This window comes from Ammospiza nelsoni, chromosome 21, assembly GCF_027579445.1.
Source record: "Ammospiza nelsoni isolate bAmmNel1 chromosome 21, bAmmNel1.pri, whole genome shotgun sequence".
In the NCBI taxonomy this organism is placed as follows: Eukaryota; Metazoa; Chordata; class Aves; order Passeriformes; family Passerellidae; genus Ammospiza; species Ammospiza nelsoni.
In genome coordinates this window covers 3,356,100-3,378,834 of record NC_080653.1, presented here as the reverse complement: position 1 = coordinate 3,378,834, position 22,735 = coordinate 3,356,100, and the positions used below count along the sequence as shown (strand labels likewise).

Genomic DNA, 22,735 nt, shown 5'->3' with positions numbered 1-22,735 from the left:
GCATTAAAAATATACATGATACCTTCTCTTTGGAGCATCATACAGCTCCTACTGAGGCTTGATAATCAAAACCATCCAAAACAATTAGAAGCACCAACCTCCTGATCTTTGTTCAGGGGGAACTCTTAGCACTTATTCCTAAAATCCTGAGTTAGAGCAACTTAGCAAGCAACCCCTCAGCCAGACTTCAACAATTGACCATCTGTGTGGTCTTGGTTGGTAAATATGAATGGTTTAGCCACCATCATAGGTCATGACATTGTAGTAGATTTTGTACTGTTTTCTTCAGTATTTTGTAGGTCCTGCAATGGCATTCAGTAATTCTCATCATATTGCTTTTAGCAGAGCAACGTGAAGAGCTGCATAAGCAGAGCAAAGTCTTAAATGATTGGTCTCACTTGACATATACAGGCAGGAGAGGCCTAGTGACATGTGGTTTTTTTACCATGTTCCCTTTTTTGGGTGTGATTCTTAAGGGCAGAGCAATGATAGAGGGATGTAGGTAATTAAGGATATTGCAGACTCTGTGTACTTGGGTAACTCAGTGGTAACTTAAATTTTCCAGCTCAGCTCTTTGCATCCCTACTGAATTCCTTTAACTGTGTTTAGGGGTTAATCTGTGAGCAGCCAGTGCTTGTTTAAAGTATTTCCACCACAGCTGACTGTGAAGGCTCAAGTAGTGCTCAGGTTTTAAGGAGAATTCTGTAGTTTAACTACAGAATTAGTTTTTTTTCTCTTATTTAAGACACAGTGGCGCCGTAACATAAGTTAAATATGATCAGAGGGTCTTATCCAGATGGGTTTTCTTTGCTGGGGGAAAGGCTGACAAGGGGTGATGTTTGAGTGCTCAGCTGCTTGGTTTACCCCAGCTCAGGGGTAACCTTGATATCAAGAGTGATTTGTCACCAGTGGTGGTGAGTTCAGAACTTGGACAAAAGGAGTTTCCTTCAGGTAGGTTTTCATCATTTGTGTGAAATTTTGGGTGTGCTATGATAACAAAGAAGCATCACATGCAGTTTGCTCTGGTTTTCTTTCTAACTGGTGAAGTCTATCATCCTTCTTTTTTCTTTCACTTTGATTTAGGACTTTCACTATTTTGGTTGTTTGACTTGCTGAAAACATATAGATAGGATGGCACTGAGATAGGCCCACGTCTGTCAGCTGATAGTAACAGGCAATAAGGCATTGCCTGGTGGGACAGATCCAGGAAAAACTGAAGGAACTTTACATTGGGGTGGGAATAGAGAGGGTGAAGGTGGAGTTCTGCCTTGACCCTGTGTGCTGAGCTCACAGGTACATTGAGTGATGGAGCTACTTGCAAGTGGTTTATAAATGATTGCTTCTGTGCCTGACATGATACACATTTTCAGACAAATGAAGCTTTAAAGACACTTATTAAATAAACCTTTAATTCACTTTTCTGACTCCCCTGGGTAATGCTCTTCCTCTGTTCAGAGCTTTCTAGCATCATTATGTATACCAGCTATGAAAACATATGAATTATTGCAATAGATATCTCTAATAGTTATGATGGAACACAGAAGTGTATTTTAGCTTTGAGAAGCATCTGAAGATGTGGATCCTTTGTTATTCAGATTTACAGATTATTGGTTGTTTTGATGCAGAAATGAAATCCTCACAGAATTGCAATTTTTTGCCAAATGATCCTGTGTTTCCAGCTTGCCAGGCTACAGACAGCAAGACATGAGCCATTTTTTTTCCTTCTACTCTTCTAGTCCTAAACAGGATATGGAAGTGAAAATCCAAAAGCAAATGGAGAAAAAAGAATTAGATATTACTCAAAAGTCAAAGATCCTGTAGAAGATTCTAAAAGCATAGGTACAAAAATACACTTGTTGAGCTTCTAAAAGTTTGAGAGTGGTTTGTTCTACTTAATTCATGTAGTAGGTGCAACATTTAGAAAAGTCATTTTTTGCATTGCCACAAGAATGCACTCCAATGGCTAAATTTTGTAAAAGAAGAGAATAAGAATTAACATGCTAAAAGAAAAGTGTGTGATCTCATCAGATTGATGCCTTGAGAAGGCTGACCTAGAACAGAGACTGGACAGAGTTAAAGAATAAAGTAGGGATTTATTAAAAGGCCTCAATGGATCCACCTTGGGCAGCACAAGAGCCCAGCCAGGGCTGCACCCCAGGTGAACCCAAAATGGTCACAAAATGCACGACTGCTCATGGGGTCTCTCACTTTTATCAGATCTGCTCCATTTGCATATTGGAGTTAATTGTCCAATTCCAGCTTTAGATTATGAAGTTCCATCCTCCTTAGTTTTCTCTCTAAAATTCACTGTTGTTTATACTTTTTGGGTCTGGAGCTTGTAATTGTTGTCCTTGGACAAGCTGGAAAAGGATTGTTTTGGAGAGTTTGCCACTTTCACCCTGTGAAGAGATCTTGCTAACACTTAATATGAAGCTCAGAGTTACACAATAAAGCAGCACAGAATCTGAAAAATATAAAAGCTAAAACTTAAGGTATCAAAATCACACATGCTGAAGTCAGCTTTCAGCATCATCCCTAGAGTGCCACTGGAATGAAGGCAATGGAATGGCAGAAAAAGGGCAGGTAAAGCCATGACTAGTGTAGAACTACAGAGAAAATTGTCCAGCTCCATCCAGCTGGGTGTGCCTCAGTCACCCCCTGGGCTGGGACACTGAACCGGTGCTGTGTGGGGAGTGAGTGTCTGGATTGCAGGTGACAGCAGTGAGCTCCCTGTGCCCAGTGTCAGTGCTGAGCAGAGCAGTGAGCTCCCTGTGCCCAGAGTCAGTGTTTTTTCTTTCCTGGTTGTTACCATGGCAATTGGTCCATAAGAAATTACTTTATTTCTCTGCAGATTGGGAGAAATTCACAAAATGTGAATGACTGTGTTGTCTTTGTAAAGTAGTTTGGGTGCTAAAAACTGCAGGGTGCTGAACAGCCAGTGCTGCATTTTTCTGTTTGGTGTGTTCTTGGCCCAAGTCTTATAGGCAGGACTTTTCCCATGAGGGGTTGAATCACAAGAAGAAAGAGGGGAAGTTGCTGCTTCATGGCAACTTGTGACTTCTGCATAAAACATTTTCTCAGAGCTAATTAAAACTTTGAGAACTTAAATGAATCAGGGCTGTGTAACTAACAGCTTATGTTAAAGGCTTTGAACAAATATCCACAATGCATCAGTAAACATGCAAATTACTTTTTCATGTTGGGATGTGTCTCACTGCAATGCTGTGCATTGATAAAAGGTTTCTCTGTGACTGTACTTTCCATACTTTTAAGTTTATTGGTTTTCCTAACCTCTGTTTCAGACCTTTTAAGATATGGAGAAACAGTCTTTAAAATTACTTACCAAGCAAAATTCACAGTGCTTCAGCAATAACCAGCAGTTAACAAAGTGTCAAAATTAAGGACAGAAACAAATGGAAACTGGTTACTGTTCAATCAGGCCTGTTCACTTTAGTAATCTCCTTTAAAGGGGATTATTGCAACAATAAAGTATTTTCCCATGGTTATGAAAACAGTTGTAGAGAAGATTCATGATTTGCAGAATTTGGTTAGGTATAGTTCGCTCCTGGATTCTTTAACTGATGCTGTAAGTTAAACCTTGGTTTGGAGAGGGAAAGGAGGGGTGTGGATCAAATCCAGTAATGAAGATAATCAGAAGCATGAGATTCATTTTCAGGTTTTTAGGTCTCATGAAGAGTAATCCTCAATGTTAGTCTCATAATAAATTTTTGTTATGTGAAGAAACCACACCTTCTCCCAAACAGGCCAGAGAATAGGAAAGCAAATTTTGTGCCCCTTGAGCAGAATGATTTGTATTAACTATATTTGACACATCCAGCTCTGGGGTCCCCAGCACAGGAAGGACATGGGACTGCTGCAGCAAGTCCAGAGGAGGCCACCAAGTTGATTAGAGAGAGGGCTGGAGAAGTTCTCCTGTAAGGAAAGGCAGAGATTGTTCAGCCAAGGCTTCAGGATGACCTAATTGCAGCCTGCCAGTTACTTGAAGGTTTAGATTGAGATATCAGGGAAAAATTGTTCCCTGTGAGGGTGGGCAGGCCCTGGCACAGGGTGCCCAGAGCAGCTGTGGCTGCCCCTGGATCCCTGGCAGTGCCCAAGGCCAGGCTGGGCAGGGCTGGGAGCAGCCTGGGACAGGGGAAGATGTCACTGCCCATGGCAGGGACCTTGGAACTGTTTAATCTTTAATATCCCAGATAATTCTGAGAGTTTGTATTTTGGAAGGAGTCTTTATTTTAGGTTAGGACTTCTGCTTTAAAATAAGAAACATGCTGTGCATGAGTTGATCATGTTCCTGCATCCAGCTGTATTAAGTGGCTGAAAGTGAGCTTGTGTGTAAAAGTGGCAGTGGCTTCCTTCTGGGTGTGTGGGAGCTCAATGAGCTGGCTTTTGTACAAGAAGTGGAAATAGAGAATGTTCTTTGTTTCACAGAGAATTGTCTTTATTGCCTTTTTTTTTTTTTTTTTTTAAACAGACTTTGTATTTAATGTTAATGAATTTAGCTGGTGAGTCCAGATAAAATGAGGCATAGTAGAGCATCTACACAGAAAAACATTGTTCAAAGGGTGATTGCATGCTGTAAGAATAACATTGTGTTAGACTCTTCATTTCCTTTTAAGTTTTGGAATCAAACTAGTGGTTCTTCCAATAGTTTGATTCTAAAAGTTAAAAGGAAATTCCAAATGATTAAATCAGTTTTTGTTACCAAGTAGCTTAAAAATCTACTTCGTAACAAAAACTGATTTAATCACTTGATTCCAGCAACTGAGTCCTGTCACAAGTGCTGCAGAGAGCTAAACTTAGGAGCATGTCAATGCTGATCTTGGTGCTCTGGTTTCAGCGCCTGGATGGTGATTATGAAGGAATCTCCCAGTACCAGTGAGGCAGAGTGGAAATTTTTCAGGGTAGAAATCCATTTTGATTTAGGTGGAATGTACATCTTTAAGTATGTAGCTTGCTGTGTAGTCTGACTGCAAAATCCTGGGCTCAGAGAAGCTGCTTCGGTGAAGCACGGAGATAAGGGGGGGGGGAAACTGAAGGTGATAAAGAGAGACAGAGACTGCTGTGAGAGCAGCTCAACCTGACCTAGGAATTCTTTCTGATAAAGAACTAGTGGCAAATGTCACATAGAATTAGTAAAAATGAATATGTATAAACCTATTGTGAAATTGTATGGATATGTATTTGAGAGCGGGATAAAAAGGGACCTGAAGTTCCCAGAGGCACACATGTCATTTTAGGGGAATGATTCCAACATGCATCCAGAGCTGTAATAAACATACCAGCTTTACAACTTTCACAAAGTTGTGGAGTTTTGTTTATCTCCACAAAACACCAATCTGACAATCTCAGTGTGAGATTTAGCAAAAGATTATCCCTCTGTTCTGCCAGGAATCATTGCACAAAGACTACAGGCCTCAATTTTCAGGCCCAAACCCAAGCTACATACATCCTCCCCATGGAACAGGATGCAGCACACCTTTGATATTCTACAGTCAGGCTGCTCTCATCTGTCACATTCCCTATGCAGAGTGCTATTCCAGAAGCAGAGCTTCTGTGCTTCAGTATGTGTGCAGACTGTTCAACTTGCCGTGATTGTCAGTTCCCAGCTCCTTCCCTTGCTTTACACTGGCCAACTGGAACTCTGATAAAGGAGTTATGTACAGTGATGACAAGAATTGATTTCCAATTTCCTGTAGAATGACTCTATCATTGCTTGTGACTCAGGCAATTTAGTTTATATTACAGTGCTGTCTGGGGGCTATAGATCACACTGACAGTCATCTAGTCACAGAGCATGCTGATTTTGACAAGATATTGAAAGGGATTTTACAAGATTTTCCTTTGTGATACAATTCAAAGTGCCATTTTCTGTCATTGGATCATGTGTAAAGAGATTTTGTATGAGGTAGAATAGAAGTATTAGGCTCAGTTTGTCTAATTTTCCCCTAATCATTGTGTTTGAGAGCCTATGAAAAACTGGTCCATGTGTTTTCTTTAACTTTCTGAAGGACCTGGTGAGTCAGGGAAATAAAGGAGTTCCTAATACCCTAATTTGCCTCCTTGGTTTAAACGGAGCAGATGTAGCCATTGATTGTCAGTTTTATCAAACTTTTTTATTATGTAATTAACAAAAGGGAAAAATTAGAATTCAGACCTGGACAACCCTATACAAAATAGGGCATTTGAATGCTTAGCATATAAAAGCCTTAAAAGTATGAGTCAGACACCACTGTCCTCCTCTCAAGTCTCTTCCTTAAATTTCACCAATTCTCTTTCTGTCTTTAAATGAAAGTTAAAGTTTAATTTGCTTCAGATTGTCAGGCAGGATTAAATCTGATGAGATCAAGCAGAAAGTATTGGATTTTTAATTGGATTTTCAAGTTCAGCATTTATAGTAAAATGACAGTTACAAAAGTAAACAATACTCTCCCTCATATTAAGTTTGGAAACATTTCTTTTCAAAGTATTCTTGAGTGCAAGGATGAAGACTAGGTGGAAGAAGGATACTGGGTGTTGCTGGTTATGTGTATTTATGAAGTATCCATCACCCTGGGGTTCAGACACTGAGAACAAGCAAAACACTAATTGCATTTTGGTTTTAGAGCTTCCACCTTGTTGAGAAGTCTGTGGTGAGGAGCTCTGGGTGGAAATTCCTCTTGCTATTTTCAGTATCACAGTTTAATTCCATTATAGAAACTATCGAAGTGCTGCTTGGATTTAGATGAGCTCTGTTGGAACCTGGAAGATTGAGTTCTGCAATTGGCTTCAAATTTTTTGTCTCAGTTATGTCACGTGCCTTATTGGAGATATAACAGTTAAAACAGACTTATCCAAGGAAGATGATTCTGAGAAGATTTAATAGCAGTTTCCCAAAGAAATAGAACTCCTTACAAGAGGTGCATTGAGCTAATCCATGCAAAGATGAAAAAGAAAACTTTGAAAAGTGCTGAGAAGTGTTTGGAGGAGTTATGAGTGCCCAAGTATTAGAAGTATGTTTAAAAATTATGAAGAAGGAGAAAAGTAATTCTCTTTAGGCTGTTTTCCTGAGAATGGATATTTTTTTTGCCTGAAACAATTAGTGTTTCATGAAAGTCTTCTAATCAGGCAAGTAAATTTCCTTTTTCTGTTACATTGTCAGTACTGGTAGTTTGATGAAAAGTGGTAGTATGGCTTTTAGTATTTCTAATTATTTCTAGGATTCTCAGCCTTTATAAATTTCAAAACATTTGTTTGGATAGTTAGAAAAAATATTAGAAAAAACCTATTAAAAAAACCCTATAAAAGTATAGGTTTCTGCTTTTGGAAGTAGTGGTTATGCAGTACAAATTGTGTCCTTGGTTTGGGAAATGGCCTGTTGGGGTGGCAAGAGTTATGTGTTGTCTCATTGTTTTGGAGACCTGGGGAAATTTTTTTGGGCTATTATGGTATTTTAAACTCTGGGAAATTTAGAATGTGTGTTTCTGGAACTCTGTATTTGTCCAAGTCTACACTAAAAACAAGTTTGGTTTGTTCTTCTTATTGCAGAACAATCCAAATTTGGCAACTTAGGCTGTGGAAGTAAGTAGACAAAAATAATCCAAAAGGGCTGTCTGCCCCTACAGCAGAGAATAAGCTAAACCCACGTGTACCCCTTGGTTGTACATACGGAAGGGCTCAAGGAACAGTGATGCTTACACAATAATTAATTTATCACAACATACTTATTTTTCTACATAATGCAACAACATTTCCTCCCCTGCCTTAGTAATTAATTAATGTTTGGAAAATATTTAAGAAATGTAAAGCTCCCAGTAAGAGGTAAATGCTATTAATTGTAATTACCAAGTAGATTATTTCTTAGCTTTCACATGGTTCTGTTCCCTCTGGTTAAACACTGAGGGATGTTTCCCTTCAGGAGAGCTCCATAACTCCTGTTCTCATTGCACAGCTGAGATAATACAGTTTGTTCTTGTTTTGTCAGCAGGAGGGGGAACCAACTACAGTGCTAGAAATCTTCCAGGGATTGCTCAGGTGTCTTTTAATTATGCTGAGGTAAAAATACCTTGTCTGCAAAACAGTCCAGATTGCTGAAATAATATCTCAGCTGGGTCTCTAACCTGAGTGATCACCTCTCCTGCATTTCTGCAGATTGCTGTCTGGACCTGTGCAGAGAGTGTTTCAGCTCAGCTTTCCCCAAAATGATTTTTCACCTTCATTTTTCTGTGCTCCATCCCCTGTACATGAGTGAACCCCTGACACCATGGCTCATGTTGTGCTGCATTAATGGCCTCAGAGGATTGAATGTGACAATATAATGGGTCTGTTCACACCTGCCAGGTACAAACTGCATTAAACAGTGCATCTGAGGCATTTTTAACCAGTGATCAAAGGGATTGGGGAAGATATACCCCAGGGATCTTACTTAATTGCCGTTTAAAGGATTTTAACAGGCAAATGAAGAATTGAGAGGACAGCACGGCGGGAGAAGTGATCTCACTTGTGGATTTTATGTCTGTTGCCTTGTTGCATCACAGAGATGAGCTAAGATATTCACACCACGGGACTGCAGCAATGGATGACACAAACCCTTCAGGAAGGTCAAGCTGGGGGGGTGGCAGTGGAGTTTGCCCTTTGTGAGGGAGAGCAGCAGGAATGCCTGGAGCTCTGCCTTGAGGTGCATGATGAGCCAGAGGAGAGTTTCAGCTCAAGATTACCAGGAGGACCTGTATTACCAGTACTGCGGTGAGTGTCTGCCACGGACTCCCTGATTAGGAAGAAGATCAGGTGATCTTCAGCCAGCTGGAAGAAGCTTTGTATTCGCAGGTGTAGGGGGACACAGTATGGGTAATGTAGAATGTAATCTTATCCCCTAACAAGTTGCAGCTGGACCCTATTACTAAAGATTAGGAGCAGGCCTGATGATAACAGGCAACGCCTGTAGCCAATAAGAACAGTGGTATAAAAGAGTGGATTGGTGGGAAGAGGAGTCAGAGAAGTGAGAGGTGTCAGATGGCTGCTGCAAGGACCAGTCACAATCAGTGCTTAGAGGAGCTGCCTACGGGAAACCATTGAGGAGGCACGAAACTCTGGAGGTATGGAATCCTTACACTATAATGATAATGGAACTCTTGCTCTATAATACAACAAGTAGCAGGTAGGAGATGGCCACTGCAGGTGTGTGCTAGCACAGCTGCAGGTGACCTTCCTTGGAGTCTGAGGTGAAAGGGGAGCTGGGCTCTTAGGGAGGTGTGGGCACAGTTCTTGTAGGGATGGCTGCAGAGTCTGTGAGCCCTAGAGGGCATCCAGAACCATGAAGAAGTTCTGATCCCTGTGTCCTACTGGCCTTTTTTGACTGCTCTGTCTTGCTTCGTAGGCAGGCTGTTAGGAGGTTTTTGACCCAAAACTGATTGCATCAAGGCAGATTCAATTCAAGGTGTAAAGCTTTGGGAACAGTCACTGTGGAGCTGTACATGGAGGCAGCTGTCAGTACTCCTCCTTTGCCTGTCTCCAGGGCAATGGGAGTAGGAAATTCCTCCTTTTCAATGAACTGCATGGAAATGGAGTTCTCCAGTGGAGTGCTCTTCACTTGGCAAGTTTTTTCTCTAATGATATCCGCTTAGTTCCTAACAAAAATGTATTCAAAAGATTAGTGGCAGTACACTTGGAAGCTGGAACCACTCAGGACTAATGATATAATTACTCTCTAAAGCCATTTGTAAAGCAATTATTGTACTATTGTTGTCCTTTGTTCTGTATCTTTATAAAAGTGAGCCATCTTGCAGGCTGTGATGGGCATGTGTTGAGCTGACTGTTACGTAAGAATAGGAATAATTTGTGGGCATATTTATAAAAGAAAAACAATGCTTTTACAATATGACTGAATTGTTTAGATGTGAAAACCTTTGTACAGGAACATGTTGCTGTTACAATTTCTGACTTGGCTGGTGGTTTTCAATACATTGTCTTGTAACTTCTGTAGAAAATTTTGTGGGTTTATTTTGTTTCCCCTTCTGAAGAAAATATTATATAACCTGTTTTTCAGGTGCTGGAGGTAATATAATTATTAGGGATAAGAACTATCATAAATTGTGGGGGGGTTTGCTATATTTTAGCAAGCCTATTCTTTCTAAGTTTTGTGAGTTCTGCTGAAAGCTTGCATGTGCTGTGATAATCTGCCAATGATAATCTGCTTGGCTTTGGTTTGTTATGGAGGTTTCCAAGGGTGGGCTGGGTGAATTAATCTCTGGGAGTGGTGGTTCTGCTCCTTCTCCCTTTGTGGTTGTGCCTGTCAGCCAGGACAGTCTGGTTAAAATGGGGCAAAGCTCAGCAGAAATTTGGTTTTCTGCAGGGTTGTGGAGAGCTGGAGCAGCTCCTGGAGATGCCTGGTGGATGGCAGAGCCAGCTCCAAAGTGGGGATGTGGCTGCAGGGGCAGAGGGAGCCAGGAGCAGCAGCATGGGTTTAGGCCAGTGCAGCATAGTTCCTGTGCTCCTATATGAGAATAATTGTTCAAAACAGTCTGTGAGCAAAAGCCTGAGGTGTGAGCTGACTCCTTGCACTGGACCCCCAGGGGAATTGTTCTTTTGTGTGTCTGAGCTGTGGGAAAGTGTTCCCATGTCAGGGAGCAGCAGGAGCAGGACAAGCAGATCAGTCAAAGGCCACCACAGCCACAAGGCAGAATGCCAGAGCACCTGGGCGGGGTGAGCAGAGCTGGGAACTGAAGTGTTTTTTTCCAAAGAACCCTTAGCAAAATATATTTATGTGCATGCTGTTCTGATGATGTAGATCCACGATAGTGTCTTAAAACTGCTTGTCTTAAGGAAGGGATCCCTGCCAAGGATGAACATCAACATTTGTGCCAGCAAACACTGCTTGCTTCCTGCCCAGTCTGCATGCTGCCTTGGAGGGAGAAGCAGACACATGGTATTTGCAAAAGATGTATCTTATTTTAACAAAATTTTGCCCACATTTTTACATACTATGGTTGAGGATGACAGTGAATTCACATATTTGTAAGTGGGTTTTTGGAGCTGATAACATCTAGAGCAGGAGAGGGAGTAATTTATACACAAATTATTTGCTATACATGTCTGTTGGAGCCATTTACTAAAAAAACCCTATTAATTGTAATTAAATTAATCTGGTCCTGTGGAAATATAATTTTGACAAAGTGTGTTTCTTACTGCCACAGACTGCTGTTAGCTCAGAGTTTTATGTGTTGTTAGTAATTTAAATACTGTACTAGTCAAAATAACTGCAAATTGCTGGTGCCAGATGTCATCAGTGCAGAAAATAATTTCTCCATCCTAACTTTATTTTCAGTAATGTAATGGAAAATATTGAAGATATTATGCAGTTAATTAGGACATTAACTGTTACCTAGTAATCTTGTGCTGTGTTTTCTAAAGAAAATGTTTTCTTCTGTATGCAGCTCAGGGAATGAAGCACAGCTTTGTTATTAATTCCCTGACTGGAAGAACTGGTGGGAAAAATGCAGATAACTTCAAGTCAGCCTTTCTATGTACCAGCTTCTGTGCATGAATTAAAATATCACTGAGGAGATGGGGAGAACTGGGCCAGCTTTCAGTGGAACTCTTGGCCTTGGAAGTGCCATGATTTTACAGTGAAGTTTGAGGCTTGTGGCGTGTGAGGAGCCTTGCAGCTGTTTGCACAAGTGGTGAGGAGTTGGTCTGAGGGCTGTGAGTGTGGAAGGGGAGCCACAGGGATGGACTGCATCCCCATCAGCTCCCTCTGAGTGGTACGAGGATTCCTAACAGGAATAGTGTGTTTTCATGTGGAGAAGACACAGTGTGCTGGAGGGTGGTTTAATCTGACTCAAAAAGAATGAGAAGCAGTTGCTATGAACTGAAATCAGGTGAATTCAAATTAGGAATAAAGCAAATATCCTTAACAGTGAAGCAGACGACCAGGAAAGAGGTGAATTTTCTCTTTTGAAACGTCTTTATGTCAGTATCCTCTTTTTAAATGTGGAAACTAAAGCTATAAGTAAAGGCAGACTTATCCACTCTCCTTTTCAAGGTTTTGAACAAATGGATCAAGCCTTTGCCACAGAACTGTGCCTGGTGCTCACATTGTCACTTTACCACCAGCCCCAGTCTGTTTCCAGCACTATTTTTCTGAGTGCTTTTCCTTAGTCTTGAAAGCAGGGCCAGGGAAGAAAAATGGAACAAATGGTTTGTGATGAAGAGCAAACTGAGGAAGGACGAGCCTGCATTTGTAAGGACAAATGTGCCTCGTGTTTCCAGCCACTGGGGGCTGACTGAGAAGCAAATGTGATCTGAAATTGCAGCTGAGAATGTTTTAGTCTAGATGTGACTTTTTCAAGACTAGATTGACTTGCCAGGCTTGCAAAATCTCAGTCATTAGAGTTTTTCAAGAAGTTAGACAAATAGCTGTCTGAATGTCTTAAATCTCTGTAGAAGGATGGGCTTAGATGATTCATAAACCTTCCTATTTGGAATGTCTAGGATTTTCCCCAGATGAACATTTTTGTGAGTTTTGATTGAAAACATATTCTGTTCAAATGGGTCTTGTTTCTCAAGTGGCTCTAATTTCTTTGTCAGAATCTCATCTCTTCCTCATTTATCAGTCTGCAGGTATTTGTAATATCAACTCCCTCTGCTCAGTTTGCTTTAGGTAATTTTCATTGATGGACGCATTCCTTTGTAAGGGGTTTCATCCCAATCCTTTCAGGAACTTGCTGGTAATGGTGCCTCAGATGTCAAGTGCTCATTGATGTCTGTGTTTTCAAGCTAGGTAGGTATTTTTAATCCATTTGATGTGTACTAAAGTCATGCTGTATTCTCAGGTGGTAGTTTAGAGGTCTTAAACTAAGACATTTACTCTATTGCCTGAACTTAGAATCAACTGGAACAAAAAATCAGGCTTGTTAAACCAGAGCTAATCTACAGCAAATATTCTTTCCTGCCAGTTATTATATTCCTGGCTTTGTTTTGTGTGGCTTGCATGTGATGCTAATAATTTAATTTACCTGCATCTGTGAAATATGAGTGTAGTGATACAATTTGCAGTCTTTGGGAATGTGCAAATTTACCTTGGAGCAAGGAGTCAGTCTTGCTTGAAATCAATTAATTTAAAAAAACCCCTCAACAACCCTAAATTTTGGGACAGTGAGGTTTTTCACAAATTTTCATCCAAATGAAAAAATAGAAAGCAGATGCACAAAACTGTTTTTATGTATAAAAAGTCACCTCTCTTTTGTTCTGTATGACCATTGCTGGGCTATTATGCTTTTAGTGAAGCAAATAATTTCACTTCCCCTACAGGAAGGACTGCATGGTTCTGGCTTGGGGGGATGGCAAAGGGCAGAGTGTTCAGGGAAATAAACTTGGAACCTTGGAAACTGCAGCTTTAGTGGGGCAACTTTCAGAAGAAATGTATCAGCTTTGAGAACACATCAGGAGCTGTCAGCACAGCCCAGAGCTATAAATATTTAATTTATCTTGACCCTTTTGATGTTGCCAATCAATGTTGTTCTCTTCTGCTGCAGACCTGGGACCATTATGCTGACAGTGATAGCAGTCAGTTTGTCAAATGGAATGACACTGTCTCTCCAGATTCTGTTCTTTGTGGCCATGGGATTCTGTCAGAAGCCTTGGCACACAGTACACAGCCCTTGTGAAATTTATAGCTGCAGTCCTGCTCAGAAGTAGAGCATAATTAGGTAATATATCTTGTTAATGATAGTATTGTGCAACAAGGTATACAAAGTAAAATTATCTGCCTGCAAAAAACCCCTCATACTAACTAATTATGGAATTCTGAATTCTTATGAAAGTCAAATATCAAATGTGAATGTTGTGGTTTTTGCTTTGGCACCAATTTCTTCAGTTATCATTGCATTAAAAATATTATAAAATATTTACACTGAAATAAAGGCATTAGTTATCTGTACAAAAATTTCTATTTTAGCTGACCTTGCCTTTTACAAAGATTGTTGGAGAAACAGGATACAGCTGTCCAGGAATTACCTGGCACATTGATTCCCTGATTCTGGAGAGTATATCAGTGTTTAAAATGGAGTGTTTTAATGAAACAGGCAAGTCAAGTGAGGTGAGGCAGTTAAAATAGTTGATGGGTTCAGCTACCAGAGAAAAAGGGAATTATACCTAAGGTAAATGGATGATTATTGCTCATCAGAGCGATGATAATTTTGAATGTAGCACATTTCATACCAGTCAGAGCTCAAAAGCTTAACGTGTCCTATGCAGCCCCCTCAGCATCAGGTTTGCTGCAGAGTTTGGTTTGGCTTAGCACCATTTACACAGTTGTAGGGAATGTTGAAAGAATATATATAGAAAGAATATATGTTGAAGGAATATATATAGTAAGAATGTATGTTGAAAGAATTTTTAAATTGAAAGATATTCAGCTGACCTAATGATTCATCAGTTCAGGAAGGTAACTGCTTACAAGCAACATTTATGCCAGATTACTTAAAATAACGGTTTATAACCTCAATGGTGAGGCTATATTACTGATTTGTAATAATTTAGCCAGGAAACAGAGGGGATTATTTATCTTTAGGGTCCTTTTTGTGCATGCAAACCATATTTTGCACATGAATAAAAAAAAAAGTGTGGAAGATAGACTGAAATTCTTTCCTCTGAGGAGTCCTGTTTGCAAGTGAAATGCGTATTATGCTTTTGTTAATTTCTTTAAAGTTAGGAAGAAAGGAACTCTACAGGAACCTGGGGAGATGTGCTCATGAGGTGCTTCTATGGACTGCTGTCCGCAAGAATACAGAAGTGAACAATGTTTAAGAATAAATAGGAGTGAAAAAATCCCCATGTGTGGCACTGAGAAGACACCCCAGATGGTCAATCTGCAGCTTTATGGAGTGACACACCCAGGGGCTACTTTTGAGCTGCCAACACAAGTAATGCTGAATTTTCCCATTGTGAGGGATGTTACCACCCCCTTTGCATGGCTGGAACCCCAAGGGAAACAGAGGCCTTGCATTTTCCCTGTTTTCACACCCCCTGTTTTCCCTCCCTGTTTTCATACTCTCAAATGGGAGAGGGATGCAACATGGGGAAATTGAATTGAGTGTAGTTTTTGAGATGCATTCATATGTTTGCCTCTATTCCTTGTTACAACAGCTGCTGATAATTCAGGGCCTTTTAAGTCCTTGTTTGGTTTGCCAAGATAGGCATCCAGAAAGGCACAGCTTCAAAAGGCTGGAATATGTAAAGGGATTTTGAAACCATTTGAAATGAGAATAGATTTGGGGTTTGTTGTCATGTCCTGGAGGTGTTAGGAGATGTGTGAACAGGTTCTATGAGATGGAGAGGTCCTTGAAAAGGAAGGTTGTTCCTGTTATGAGAGTAAGGACCAACGAGGCACAGCCATGAAGAGAGCCCTGTGGCAACAGTTCTTGGATTGGAGGTGGAGGGGCAGTCTGTCTGACACATGGCACCCTGGATGTCAAAGCAGGCAGTGCAGTCTAATGTGTATTCCTGGGATATTGGAGCATGCTGCAGTTATTTCAGAGCTACTGCTTCTCCTGGCCAGTTGGTGCAGAGCTCTGTGGCTGCCTGCTCTGAGCCCTGTTTGGAACGAGGTTTGCACTGCATGCAGTCCTGTCCCAGCTCTCATCACCAATATGGGCACTGGGCAGGGGCTGCACATAGACACAGAGAGCTGCTACCAACATGTGAACAGCACGTGGAAATGCTGAAGTCAAAACCCACATGACTTGCACCTTACTAGATGAGGTCAAGTGTTTTGTTTGGATGATGGGACTGAACTCGTGATCTGTGTGTTTTTCACCCTGAGGCAAATTGCCATCCTGAACTCCAGGCCCATCTGTTCAGAATGTGGTTGGCAGCCCTGGGACCATGCATATGTAAGAGGTTTTACAGTGACTTCTGTGAGCCAGAGAGAAATTAGATAAGAGGGTCCATGTTTACCCCTGAAAGAATTTTCTACCGAGGTTGTTAACGTAGAAACCAAGAAAGAGAGGATAAGTAAGAGAAACCTCCAACAGCTTATTCCAATAAGCACTTCTCTTATGAACAATGAGTAAAGTGTAAACTTAGGAGTCTTGTAAAAATGTATAAAAAAACTGGGGTTTTGAAGCCTGCTGAAAATGGAGTGTGCTGTTTTGTATTGTCTCCATCTCAACTACAGCACGGGCATGTGCCAGCTGAGGTGGCACTGATTGAGGTACTGTCAGCACAGCATAGTGCTGTCTCTGTGCTTCAGGCTGTGCCCTCTGCACAGAAGGGTGGAGTGAGAAAAGTGCTGCTCTGTCACCCCAGCTCTCAGCACAGCAATGAGCTCTGAAGCTCCCCACACCTCCTCATGTCACACCAGCAGGATCCTTGTGCCTCAGCCCTTTCCTGTAGCCCCACATTTCTCTTCACAGAGAAAAGCAAGGCACAATTCCTCCCAAGAATATTCTTATCTCATTTGCAGTGCCTGTGTTTGTGCAAAAGTAGAATGCAATATGGAGATTGTGTACCCATGTGATGGTGTTTTGTTTCCTTGGCCTGTCAGGGCCAGGTGTGCATGTGTGTGTCAGGACTGTTGGGGGACAGCCATGAGATTCTGTGCAGTTGGGTGCAGGGTTGAGGGCTTGGCAGATTCAGTTTAGATGAGATGTAATATGGTATAGAATAGTATAGTATAATAAAATAATTAATTTGCCTTCTGATATCCAGAGAGTCTTCCTCATCATTCGCAGAGAAATTCACCTTCACAGAGAAAAGCAAGGCACATCTTCCCAAGGATATTTGAGATTCACATTCTCTGAACCTCAGAGAATGATCACAACAATTCTTATCATTTGCTGTCACTGTGTTTGTGCAAAAGTAGAATGCAATATGGAGATTGTTTACCCAAAGTGATGGTGTTTTGGTTCCTTGGCCTGTCAGGGCCAGGTGTGTGTTTGTGTGTTGGGACTGTGGGCTGACAGCCACAAGATTCTGGGCAGTTGAGTGCTTGGCAAATTCAGTTTAGATGTAATATAATATAGTATAGAATAATATAGTCTAATAAAGTAATTAATTAGCCTCCTGATATCAGTGGAGTCCTCCTTGTCATTCTCTCTCCCCTCGTTGGGGTTGCCAGTGGATACTGAATACAGGCAGGGCCAGGCTGTGTGCAGAGCTCCTGGCACCACCTGCCTGCCCACAGGCCAGCACAGATAGCAGCAGCTTTTAAATCCAGCTTTGTGTGCTGGTTTTTGAGTGTCCCTCGAGGTGCTGGAGTGCTTACAGCTAGCAGGAGGCAAGTGGGGAGAGTGAGCAGGACTTGCTATCGTTATTAATAATAATATTAATGAAAAAGCTCCCAAAGATCAAGGACTTCAAAATTAATTGTTCCTGGTTACAATATACAGCATGAAAAGAGGCTGCCTAAGCCAGTAATGGAATTCTAGTCCCTACCTTATTAAATTAATTTTGCTTCAGATCTTCAGCTTTTCCCCCCCAACTGTGCAAATTTTTAATAAATGTTTAAAAGAAGAATTACAAAGGAAAGATTAGGGAGAGTAGAAGCAGCAGTGATCCAGCTTGAGGAAGTAGTATGGAAAAGGAATAACTTCTGAGATACTGAAGCAGTTTTGAATAAATATCCTTACATTTTAATGACTATTATAATTCTATGTCAAATACCCTTATGTCCAGATCCAGCATTTCTTCTGCATTTTAATCTTCCCCTAACTTCAATGCCACCATATTCAAAGGACTCTGTCTTGCTTTTCATGTTCCCAGTGGGATTTTGGACTTGTGAGGAATGAAAAAGTTTATCATTCGTGAGTGTGTGAAACACAAAAAAAAAAAAAAATCAAATGATAGAAGAGCTGCTCCAGTTGCTTGGTGTACTTTTTGGTATAACTCTGCATAATAGCATGATTTACACATGGGTTTCCACTATTGGTATTTTATTTATGCCACATTTTGAGCTGAAAATTTAAACTTGGAACATCTTTTGAAACAATTACTTAAATAGATAATTTAGTTCTTAGCAGGGGGTCCATTTTTCTTGCCCAAGAAGATTGACATTATAGTTGCAGAGTGTATTGCAATTAAAAGGAATTGTTTTGATCAAAGGGGGAGAGAGAGAGAGAAAACATGGGCTTTACTCTTCTGTGATTCTGTCCCTTTCCTCCTCTGCTCTTTGCAAATCACGAAACACTTACCCAGACAATAGACACTTGGGTGTCTGGCTGACTCCTCATATCCATGATTAGCTGGTACATACTCAAAACCCAGGAATTTTGCACACTGGATAGTGCATCCCAGCTGGGGTTCCTGCTCAGTGCAACCTGACAGCAGCTGGCTCTGGGAATTTGCAGGGGAAAAGTGCCTGGGGTCCTCTGACAGAAATTGTGGTGGGAGTGGAGTCTGTCCTGTGTTTGCCAGGTGAGGGGTGTTACAGTCCAAAGTGTGAGCTGCTGTGCTGTGAATTCACCCTGAAAACAGGGAGCTGCTGTGACCCTTACTCAGGAGTGTCATCATGATATTTTCTGAAAAATCCTCTTTGCCCAGGATTTTCTCCTGGGAAGCTGAGAAGCCTCAGAGAGGAATGAAAACAATAATTACTCTGATTGCTGCTCCTGTGTTTGCTGCTTTGGAATGTGGTGGGTGATTGTTCGATTGGTTCCATGTGAATTGTCTTTTACCTAATGACCAATCACAGCCAGCTGTGTCAGACTCTCTGAGTCAGCCGTCCAACAGTATTGAATAGAAGGTTTCCAAATGACTTTTTTATAACATCAGTAGTTTGGGATATTTGATTTAATTAATCTTTGAATATTATAGAAGTCTGGATCTTTTTTTGTTCATGAATTTATTTTCTGTTTTAACAGTAGTAGAAATTAACAGAATAATTAACAAAATGACCCAGTTTACAGAAAGCTTTGATTATTTATATAACTTCCTCTTTGTACTTGTTGCTGAAGAGCATTTGGTGCTTTTTATTTGGTGCTTTCAATTTCATTATGTTAGCCCTGTGTTTTAAACAACTGTGCAATTTCTATTTCATTATTTAAAAGTGGAACAGCCTTAATCTTTTCAGGGTAGAAAAATTAGTTAATAGAGAAAAGGCAGATGGAGAAAAAGAAAAGCTTGGCAGGGAGTGGGGAGATGTGAGACCTTCCAGGGAAGCCTGTTGAGCATGTTTGAGAGGAAATCTGTGCATGCATGGCCTTGTTCCTTTTGTCCTCTGGATCCATGTGGTTCAAAGCCTTCATGGGCATGGTGAACCCCAATGACATTTAATGTATAATAAGAAATTATTTTCCTGGTCTCACTTGGGGATATGAATTTATTACTAGACTCAGATCTGTTTCTTTTCTTCTTTTGTAAGGCTTTTTGGGATGAGAGTCTCTTCCTAACAAAATTGGAGAGTTAATGCAGAATTATTTTCTTCTTTTCTGTTTTGCCATAGGTAGTTAATAGTAACAACAAAAGAAAATAGGACAGTAAATTGGAGTAAATTCCACACAGTAAAGTGAAGAATGTGAAGGACTTGCCCTTTGTAAAGTAAAACATATCTTGAACTTAGGGAGTTTTTTGTTTGTTCCATATAATGATAAGAAACTAGTGTGGATGCTTTTCTTCTAATTGATAACTTTAAATTGACAGCTCTTAGTATATGTGATAATCAGTTGAATTTGCATTTCTGAACTTGCAGAAGAGTTTTGCAAGAGGCCTTAGAGAATCTGTTAGTTCTGTTCCTCACTGTTCTGGTAAGCACAGAATTGCACAATTAATATGCCAATGCTGCTTATGCCTGGTGATGGCAGAACAGTTAAATCATCACAAACCAAGTTTTCTTAGAGAAAATTTGTGATAAGAGTTTATTAATATTTTTAGGGTCACTTTCATTATAATTCTTTGTTTTCTTGTCACTTCTAATCTGCTTCTGGAATGGCACTGGAAAACAAGTTGCATTTGTAATCCACCTCTGCTCATGTGCAGGTGATGTAATTAAACATCTTTTTGACCATTATAGCAAATAAGAAATGACCCCGAGCTGACTGAGGAACAATATTGATCTGGACTAAAAAGCAGCTAATGACAAAGTCTTTAGGAGCAAATTCCTCTTGAAGATCGCCAGGAGGCAAGAGAAACTCCCCAGGGCTGCAGCTTTTCATGGTGTACAACATGTTTGATCACTGATCTGTGCTGGCTGGTGTGATGTGGATTTATAAATCCTAATGGAACTACTTCCATTCCCCTTTGGTGCAGATAATGACCCCTGGCATATTTAGTTTTAAGAAAAGTCACTTAAAAAGAGAGGTTTGATTAAGATACAGAAAATAGGTCTTCAGTGGGTACAAACAGAAATACAGGAATTTCTATTTAATCCTAAGAAAAAGCTATTTTACTGTAAGAGGGTGATCAAACACTGGTTGTCTGAAAGGGGCATCCTTGGAGACACTCAAAACCCAACAAGACACAGCACTGAGCATGCTGTAGGAGGGTTGGACAAAGTGATCTCCAGATGTGCCTTCCACCCTCAGTGACTCCTATTCTGTGAAATAAGAAATAGTGGGGTAAAAAGATGAGCTGCAGTCACCTGGCTTACCCTTTCCATACCATGGTCTTCTTATTAAGCACTGTGCTCCTCTTTCCTGCCCCAGAAAGAGCGTGCTATAGTTCAGCAGAAGAAGCAGAAGGGATGAAGAGACAGTGAGTTTTACCAAGTTTTGGATTTCCATCTGTGTGGAGTGTAACTCATTTAATACTTGTTTATGCCTTCTGTGGTGGGTGGGAGGACAAATTCTGGATTAATTAGCTTGTGCAATAGTGGTTGTGCAGATCTGTGGGGGGGGTCTGTGCATTCTCTGTTCCTAAAAATGAAACAAGGCTGCTGAAAATTTTAAGGAAAGGAAAGGCATGGAACTGGAAGGGAAAATTATGCTCTTTGTGAATCACCTAGGAGTGTATGTTCATTCTGAGCACATACTTGGCTCAGCAGGTGGCATTATTTACTGACCAAAGAACATCAGTCAGCATGGCAAGCCATGGGCATTTCAAATCAGAAAAAAACATTATAACAAATACTTCCCCTGATTATATTGCTCATATTTTTAATTTATGGTCCACAGTAGGTGGAGAAGATTGAAATTATTGCGGTGATTAAAAATGAGCAGACAGAAACTTAGCAAAGTAGTCTGACAACTGAGAAATATCCAGATCTAACAGGTAGAATCTGCAATCACTGCAGGGCCTTATTGTGCACCCAAAGCACGGCTGCCAGTGTCTGGGGCTGCTGCCTGGGTGGTGAGAAAGGCAAGGCAGGAACATAATCAGAGATTAATGTGGTGTTCTCTGCTTGTCTCCAAATGGTTTGTGAATGAACACACCTGGAGAGACAAAACCTTGATTTTTTAGGATGTGCACTAAAGTTTCAGATTGCTTGAATCTGGTATTGAGTGGATACAAAAGATCATTCTGGGTAGTTATAGCAGACAGTTCTATTTTGTATTGAAAGACTAAAACAGTTCTGTAGGAATTGCTATAAAATCTTAACAATTAAGAAGAAAGGGATTCTCATTATTTCAGGTGGGGAGAGGAGATGAAGAGACTATGAGATTGACTGTTTGAAATACTGGAAACACTTGACATGAAATAAGTATGTAGCATCTCTAAAAACCAGATGTGTGCCTTCTGCCAAAGCTTCCTAAGAGGAGAGGATTTGAAGGAGAAGTGGTTGTCAGTGGCTCTTATTCTATGAAAAGTTCTGCATGTTTGGGAGGTCAGAACACATCACTGGCCCTGTATGGCCCATCAGGAGAGGCCTCTAGCAAAACCTAGAAAGTCACAGAATGACTTGGTTGGAAGAGACCTTAAAGATCATCGAGTCCAACCCACGCCCTAACCCATGTCCTAAGTCATCTCTTCAGATGAGGAGCTCACATGTGCTGGTATTTAAAACCTGTGACATCAGTGTCACACACCAAGTACTCAGGTGTGCAAGTGTGCCTCTGGGTCTTTGTAACACAGACTGGGGCCTTGGTTTGGCCTCACACACCTTTCAGGGATTCCCATCCAATATGCCTTTGTTAAGTGCAGAGTATTACCCTGAAATTAAAATGAAGTTCCTCTGTTAATCTAAGGTTTAGAATTAATGATGATAAATATTATTGAAAGCCTATGTAAATTTGGACAGTAATAATTCTCTAGCACTTTGACTTAAATCTGGGAGCTCCCTCCACTGCCTGAACTCAGGGTCAGGCTACTGTACATTTTTCATTTGGTTTTTCACAATAATTTGTCTTAACCTGCTGCAGAGCATTGTCTCTGAATCCACATAAACTGACAGTAACAACTCTTCTGTTAATTCTTTAAATGGAGAATATGACAACTTTCAGTGGATAGTGCTTTGGTGGAAAGCTTAATAGGACTTAAAAATGCATTGATTTCTCCCTGATGAACTGCAATTTGTGATCTTTAAATCTTGGAATGCTTTGCCATACAACGAGGTGCTGCTTCTTTTCCTCATCAAATACAGAGTGCTGGACAGGAGAACAAGCATGACTTCTTCAACTTAATATTTGAAATTTTTCAAGTATTCTTCTCCCTCCACCTTATTTTAGTGCTGTCTGGCTTTCATTATGTGTGTTCAGAACAGGCAAAGACTTTCCCAGTCCTGGAGGAACTCTGGTGTTCCCAATCCCCCTCATCTCTCTCCTTCTGACTTAGTTCTAACCCAGCAAAGTGAAACATGCCATCTCTTGCTGAT

The 22,735-nt window shown here is 40.7% G+C and overlaps 1 long non-coding RNA gene across 1 annotated transcript; it reads left to right on the top strand.

Moving 5' to 3' along the window:
• Nucleotides 1–9,000: 9,000 nt before the first annotated feature.
• LOC132082547 (uncharacterized) lies at nt 9,001–9,641 on the top strand. Its single transcript, XR_009419820.1, has 2 exons — nt 9,001–9,089; nt 9,371–9,641. It is a non-coding gene; the product is annotated as an uncharacterized LOC132082547 (long non-coding RNA).
• Nucleotides 9,642–22,735: the final 13,094 nt, after the last annotated feature.